Below are 7,873 nucleotides of genomic sequence, written 5' to 3'. Positions count from 1 at the left end.
AGCTATGGAGGGTTATGGGGCACTCTAGGGTGGTTGTTGGGGGTTATGGGGTTCCATAGGGTGGCTATGGGGGTTATGGGGCACTCTAGGGTGGTTGTTGGGGGTTATGGGGTTCCATAGGGTGGCTATGGGGGTTATGGGGCTTCATAGGGTGGCTGTGGGGGTTTATTGGGCTCTATAGGTTGGCTGTGGGGGTTATGGTGCTCTATAGGGTGGCTATGGAGGGTTATGGACCTCTATAGGGTGGCCATGGACGTTACGGGTTTCTATAGGGTGGCTATGGGGGTTATGGGGCTCTCTAGGGTGGTTGTCGGGGGTTACGGGGCTCCATAGGGTGGCTATGGGGGTTATGGGGCTTCATAGGGTGGCTGTGGGGGTTTTGGGGGCTCTGTCGGTTGGCTGTTGGGATTATGGGGCTCTATAGGGTGGCTGTGGGGCTCTGTGGGGTTCCCATCGGTCTCTGTGGGGCTGAGGCTGCTGTGGGTCACCCCTCAGAAGAGGCCGCACTGGTTCTGGAATGGCTGCACTGGGTCCAGCCCCCTCTCACCCCCCCTATAGAGCCCCCGTAGAGACCTTACAGAGCCCCATAGAGCCCTATAGAGCTCCCTGGAGACCTATAGAGCCCCGTAGAGACTCGTAGAGCCCCATAGAGATCCTTAGAGCCCCCATAGAGACTCCATGGAGACCCTTAGGGCCCCTATAGAGACCCCATAGAGCCCCCCGAGAGACTCCATAGTGCCCCATAGACCCTTAGAGACCCCACAGAGACCCTTAGAGGCTGTATAGAGACCCCATAGGGCCCCCATAGGTACCCCATAGAGACCCATAGAGAACATAAAAGGCTGCCCCATAGGGACCCCGTCGATATCTGTAGCAACCCATGGACCCCTATAGAGACCCCATAGAGCCCCACAGAGTGCCTCATAGCCACCCCATAGCCCCCTGTGTTCAGCCTGCAGGTGCTGGTGGATGCCTAGGCCCAGATGCTGGAGCTGCAACTGGCCCCGGACCCCTTCTTTGGGGTTATGGGGATGGAGCTGCCGAGCCCCATAGCGCTGCCCCAGGTACTGCCCCATAGAGCCTGCGCCATAGCGCTGCCCAGGTACTACCCCATAGATCCTGCCGCTTAGCACTGCCCTAAGTACTGCCCCATAGCGCTGCCCCAGGTACTGCCCCATAGAGTCTGACCCATAGATCCTGCTCCAGGTACTGCCACATAGAGCCTGCCCCATAGTGCTGCCACAGGTACTGTTCCGTAGATCCTGCCCCATAAAGCCTGCCGCATAGCACTGCCACAGGTACTGCCCCATAGATCCCACTGTATAGATCCTGCCCCATCAATCCCTGCCATGTAGATCCCACCCCATAGTGCCTGCTTTAATGCCCACCCCAGCCCCACAGATTGTCCCCTTCAGCCCTAGATCTCTCTCCTTTGAGCCTCATAGATGCCCCATTGAGCCCCATAGATCTCAGTCCCACAGATCCCCCTTTTAGCCCCACAGCTTCCCCCTTCAGCCCCATAGATCCCCATTTACCCGCATCAGGTAAAGATCTGATCCTCCCACCTTGTGTATCCTGTGCACACCGTGTGTGTGCAGCCCAAGAGAGTTTGCCTGAGAACTGCCCCAGTCCTGAACCACTGCTGTGGGCAACCCAGGCAAGGAGATGGGCACAGCCCCAGACAGAGCAGGGACTGCGGAACCCCTGCCGCGCTGAATCAGTGCTGTGTGCGATGGTGACCAGGGTAAAAGGTGTGTCTGGGGGATTCAAGGGGTGGTCACAGAAGGAAACACTGCAGTGCAGACGTTTCCTGGCCCTGAGGATCAGTTCCCAAGATCTGGAGTACATCTTTGTGTGCTGTAAAATGTTACTGTATCTAAATGCAATTTGTCATTCTTGAATTGTGTGACATGGTAATGACTATGGAAATGATGAAAAGTCAGGTTTGGCACCCGTTTGATAGGTATATTCTTAATGCATACATAAGCTGAGATAAGCTCAAACAACGGCTGTCTTGCTTTAGTCCTTTGCAGGACATCTTGTTTCTATTCAGGTGGCTGCAATGAAACGAGGCTGGCTCCAATGTGCCATCAGGGTGCAGAGGCTTCCCTGGGACTCCCTCCTGCCATGCATCATTGATGTGTGATGCTAAAGCTGTTTGCATAGAGCACATGGGAACCAGACCTGAGCAAGGAAGGTCAAAGTGAAGTGAAAGCAGCAGAGCTCATCTCAAGCTTTGTTCACAGTTCTGCAACAGGAGCGTAAGTGGAAATTGGGATGGTTGTTAGGACCTTGCTCCTTTCTGATGTGAAAATTGTGCAATGAGGAATAACACTTTAAAGAATCTGGTGTTCTCTCTTGTAAGAGAAACAAATGAATCCAGGAATCCCATTCAAAGACCGTATCTCTCAGTGCATTGTTCTGCTCAGAAACATTATTGTCTGCGTTTTTGTTTTTCTTCTTTCCAGAGCTCTGTGGAGAAAGTGGTGGCTGGCTCTGTCTCCGTTCCTCAGGTGGTCCCATTTGGAATCCCTCTTCCAGGGAAGGCTAACCATGAAGGAGACACAAATGCTCTTGTAGAAATGAAATCAGGTCTGAGTAAGAGCTCTGAATCCAGGTAAAAACTTCTGTGTTCATGTGGAACATTGAGCCTCCAGACTTTGTTTGCATTTCATGATGATTTTTATGAGGGTGCATTTCATTAAGGAACTTAGAAAATTAACCACCATGTTTAAATACACCAACTCGACTTGCACTGAATTCTATGCATTCAAACAGTATTGCTGACATATGAGCTGTCTCATACATGGCAGCAGTCTCGATTGTTTTCAAGATCAAGTTCATAAGCCGTTGCATTTTGCTTTGACTGCAAAAACCAGTGTATGAAAGTACAGTATATTTGGTTAATTTCTCATCCACGTCCCCTTGTGCATCATTGGCCTTCACCCACAGCCCAGAGAGCTGGGCTTCCTCAGCCTGGAGAAGAAAAGGCTCCTTAAGGGGAGACCTCAGAGCAGCTCCCAGAGCCTAAAGGGGCTGTAGGAGACCTGGAGAAGGGCTTTGCACAAGGGCCTGTAGGGGCAGGACAAGGGGAATGGCTTGAACCTGCCAGAGGGGAGACTGAGATGAGCTCTTAGGCAGCAGTTCTTCCCTGTGAGGGTGCTGAGGCGCTGGCACAGGGTGCCCAGAGAAGCTATGGCTGCCCCATCCCTGGCAGTGTTCAAGGCCAGGTTGGACACAGGGGCTTGGAGCAAGCTGCTCCAGTGGATGGTGTCCCTGCCCATGGCAGGGGTTGGAACTGGATGAGCTTTAAGGTCCTTTCCAACACAAACCAGTCTGGGATTCTGTGACTTTGTTCAATACCTTTAGCACTGGATGTAATTCTTAAATGATGAGCAAAATGAACCATAGGTTCCTTCAAGTGCCAGATATGTTAGTAAGGCTAAGACTGGAAAAGTAAATTGTGTTTTCTTCACCAGTGTCAGGAAACCTGACCAAATTCAGGTTCCTCTTCATGCTGCAACAACAACCACAGCATCTTCAGGACCTGCGCATGCATCTTGTTCCAGTGCTAACTAGTGCGGTTAGTTAGTAACTACTGCTTGAGTCATAGCTATAGAATCATGCCTCAAACTTTGAACAGTGGCAGGTGTGGGCATATATGTAAGAGCACCATATTTGTACAGTGGTGCCTGTAACTGTCTTCTCTCTGGCTTTTTAATGTTACTGAAAACTAACTTAGTACCTTTCTGGCCTACTTCTAGTTGTCAGTAACGTCACTCTTTTCAGTTGTCTTCCTGTTTTCTCAATAGCCTTTGAGCTGTAAGGATCCGTACCAGCAGCTGTGGCTATCAGCTTCAATGTTTCTAGTGACTTTGCTGCTTCAGACTCTAACCAGGAAAATACTGAAAACCTCTTGAGAGCCTTAATGACATGATGTGATGTGGCTTTTTCCTCAGATGGCACCACGTCTTGAATGCAGACATCTGCTGCCAGTGACTACACCCGCTTGCATTGGATGGGAGTCACCAATAGCTCCACAGATGCAGCCCCAAACCAACATCTGCATAAAGGTAATTGAGAATAAATCTAACAAAAGAGCACTTTACCTCCATGCATGCATGTTTCTAACAGGTGACTTCTGTAAAAATAGTTTGATCCAGCTTGGGTTGCTCTAATTGCATTGTGAGAGCTTTAAGGGTTAGTAGGATTCAAACCACCTTGACTAGAAATAATCATTAAAGGTAAACCGTGTAAGCTGAGGAAGGCATCTTGAAGCTGAGGAAGGCATCTTGAAGAGCAAAGGAGTCAGTTGTGTGAAAGACAGGACACGTGCACTTGTGTTCAGTAGGGAGGTATTCTGTGATTCTGTCATTTACAGCCTTAATATTACTGATCATTTTAAGTTTCTTAAATACGTCCTCATTACTCTGCTTCCCTGAGTTGATTGTAAGTGCTTGGCACAGATGGGCTGGCAGGACTGGGGCAGTGGGGAGATGCCCAAAAGGCTCAAGCGCCGCATTAGTGATCCAAAAGTGCTGGTGGGCCTAACTAGACAAAATCTGCCCTTCAGAATGCTCCTTACCCAAGGGTATTGGGACCCAGGTAGAGGCTGTCCTTCACCCTTGCAGTCAGGGAAAGGGTGTGAGAAGGAGTGAACTGATACTGCATGTCCACAACTGGTAGATTATAGGCACTGCCGCAGACTGGTGTTTTCTGGCAGTCCTGATGCAGGTGCAAAGGCAGGCCTGAACTATTTGGTGGCAACCATGAAAACAGCAGACTCATGATTCTCAGCTCTGGTGGAATCTGGCTTGTGAGATACAGTGACTGTGCATGGGCACCCTCATGGGGATAAGAATCATTTTCCTTGCAGACACTGGACTTGCTGCTTTGTGTGAGTGCAGTGGCTAAGCAAACTGGCACTAGTCTGTAGAAACATCTGGAGGTATTGATGCTGCATCTGCTGAGGGAACTGTACCGTAGTTTAAAATGAATTGTCAGCAGGATCCATGGATTTGTGATGGGCAGGCACTATGGCCTAACGAACACCTGAAGCCCACGGCACAGACTTGAAGGATCTCTTCTATCTGCAGGACTGAATAAGCACAGTACTTTGTAAGATCAAGTCCTCTTCTTATTAGCGTTGTTCACAATTTGCAGATACCATGTGAAATGCATTCTTTCTCTATTTAAAAGTGCAAAGTAATTTGTCAGGCATGTGGCACAGGAAATCTTCACCATAAACACTGTGTGACTTGTGCAAGCAAGCTGCTTGAAACACAGATGCTGAGGCTTCTTCCATCAGTCACAGTAGGGTTAATCAAATCAAAGCACAACATTCTTTTTCTCTGGAAAACTGAAGTCATAGCCCTGTGTCCCTGTTATAAAAGCAGAGATGCCCTCCCTCATGGGCTATTCAAGGCCCGTACTCCCACAGATCATCCATCACAAACGTCCAGCTAAACAGAAGCTTACGTTTGAGTTTCTCCTGTGGAATTCAGGATTGTTTGTGCCATTATGAAAGCTCAGAAGGCTCTTAGAAAATGGGTAGTCTTGGCTCCAAGGGAGTTTTTTTGTGTTCAGATTATTTTCTATTGCAGTAGAAAACTTGAGTGTCTACATCAAGAAGGCAATTTTTGTGGTTTTCAATTATTTTGTGAAAATATTTTTTCATACTATTCTTTTAATCTCCATTTGCATCTCCATCTCTACGTGCATACAGCTCCTCTACTTGGATTTGGCTGTGAGCGTGTAATGGATGGGAACCTCGCTGAGAATTGATTCCCTCTCATGACTGAGAGACATAACACAGTGTGATTTTGTCACAGTGTGTTTCGCAGAGTGCATATGTATATGTTCATGGTGACTGTTTGTCAGAAAGAGGCAGGAAACCATGAGGGTGCAGCTGTTTTAAGAGCTTCCCACTTGGGCAGGCCGGCCAAGAGCCTGGCCAATGCTCTGGGTGTGGCCAACACTGAGATGATGAGAAACTGCACGGCCCCACGAGTAAACAGTGACAGCTGGCATAAAGCCCCTTGTGTTTCTAAGGGCATAAAAGCAGGAGCCTCTTGTAGCCAAATCTGAGGCCTCACCTGTGGGTGGATGGACCTTGTAGGAACTTTCCCAGTAACCTGAGACTCCCAGCATCAGCTGTAACAGGGCTTTCCAGCTGAAGTGTGGGCCTGGAGGATGGTTGGGTTCTGACTGCTGCTGTGTTTCTTCAGTCTCTGTTCTCTCTATGCAGTACTGACGTGGTGCATTGCCAGTTGTCCTCTGTACTTTACTTATATTTTTATACACAATTTGTATTATTTTACTTATTTACTATAGAGGGATATCTGCCCAGTTTGCTTTAGTGTGCTTGTTTCATCCACTGCATGATACATAGCTAGGGTGTAATCGTTTTGTTGAGTACCCTGCCTGTCAGCAGAACACTTGTGTACCCAGCAACCTCCCTGCCTCTCTTACAGACACCAGGTCCTGCTGCTTTCCACAAGGTGGAGCTGGACATCTATGGAAAAGGACCTACCATGTATGTACACGATGGAACCAAAAGCAGCCTTGGAGGAGACAAAGCAGGGAAGCCAGGGCCAGCAGACTACTGCCCAGGAAAGGTAAGGCAGCCTGCCCACATCTCCTCCTCTGCTTCGCAACTACCAGCCTTTGAGCATCCCCACCTTCTGTTGGGGCTTCTGAGAGCACACAACCACCTTAGCGCAGTGACCAGTCACAGGACAGCAGGCCTGCTCTCCTGTCTTGGCCCAAAGCTGAGCAGAGGGAGGCCAAGGAACACATTTTTGCCTCTCCACTAGCTCAGCTGTTAATTAATCTCAGCTATAAACATCATGCAGGCATGGGCTTAACTTTATTGATGTTTGCACATAGACCTGCAACAAAATAAAGTGATTGAAATTGAGTGAAGTTTCTGTCAAGTGACAGCAAAACATAAAATAAAGCAGTGTGAGGAGGGGCATCTGTAGCAAGGATGGATTTTATTGTTTAAGTGAAAATCGGATGTTATGGGCCAGTGGTGCCCTGTGGCAGCTTCTCACAGCTGCAGCTAAATGACAGCTGACACAAAGGGCTGTGAGCAGCTGTAGCCTGTTAGGAGCAAGTGGAAGTGAAGCCAGAGTTAGTGTATGTAAGGAATGGAAGGAGAGCAAAGACAACTCCTAATTCAAGGGTATTGCCAAAGGTTAATGTTGCTAATTCAGGCTGTGGCTGATGACAAAGGCCGTGGAAGCAGTCCTGGCTCAGCTGGAGGAGTTCACTGTTGATTGCTCACATGCATGGTGTGTTTGGGTCACTCCTAATGCTGTCTCTTGTAAAGCCAGTTTGCTTCAGATGTCAAAGGGAGGAATAGCAGAAATGTATGAGGACTTGAAAGGTGAACAGTGGAAGGGAGCTCAAATTATCTACCTGTGAAAAGGATGTGTCGTGGTTTAAACCCAGTCAGGTAATTCGTTCGCTCACTTCCCCCCCTTTCTTGCCCTGCCCCTGCTCTCGGAGGGACGGAGAGGAGAATCAAAAGAATGCAACTCCCACGAGTTGAGATAAGAACAGTTTAGTAACTAAGGTATAACACAGATCACTACTGCTACCACCAATGATAATAATGATAAAGGAAATAACAAGGGAACAGAATACAACACCTCACCACCCGCTGACCGATAACTCGCCCCCCAAGCCCGACCAAGCTCCGACCGATACCTCCTCCAACCCTGCAGTCTCCCAGCCCTTCCGGCTAACTCCCAGTTACATCCTGGGCATGACGTGCTGTGGTATGGAATACCTCTTTGGTCAGTTTGGGTCAGGTGTCCTGTCTCTGCTTCCTCCCAGCTTCCCCTCCTCCCTGGCAGAGCATGAGGCT

General features: G+C 48.9%; 1 long non-coding RNA gene across 2 annotated transcripts; it reads left to right on the top strand.

Moving 5' to 3' along the window:
• The first annotated feature begins 1,761 nt into the window (after positions 1–1,761).
• On the top strand, positions 1,762–5,123 carry LOC133263283 (uncharacterized). Of its 2 annotated transcripts, XR_009741463.1 has the most exons (4): positions 1,762–2,261; positions 2,469–2,617; positions 3,960–4,073; positions 4,877–5,123. It is a non-coding gene; the product is annotated as an uncharacterized LOC133263283 (long non-coding RNA). The 2 variants fall into 2 exon arrangements; XR_009741462.1 differs by lacking the exon at positions 4,877–5,123 and having other exon boundaries at positions 1,792–2,261; positions 3,960–4,164.
• The last annotated feature ends 2,750 nt before the right edge of the window (positions 5,124–7,873 follow it).

Source organism: Pezoporus flaviventris, unplaced genomic scaffold (genome assembly GCF_033815535.1).
Source record: "Pezoporus flaviventris isolate CSIRO_AGI_PZ_B2104156 unplaced genomic scaffold, CSIRO_AGI_Pfla_v1 ptg000270l, whole genome shotgun sequence".
Classification (NCBI taxonomy): Eukaryota; Metazoa; Chordata; class Aves; order Psittaciformes; family Psittacidae; genus Pezoporus; species Pezoporus flaviventris.
The sequence above is the reverse complement of the archived record's forward strand: the minus strand, read 5'-3'. Positions and strand labels throughout refer to the sequence as shown.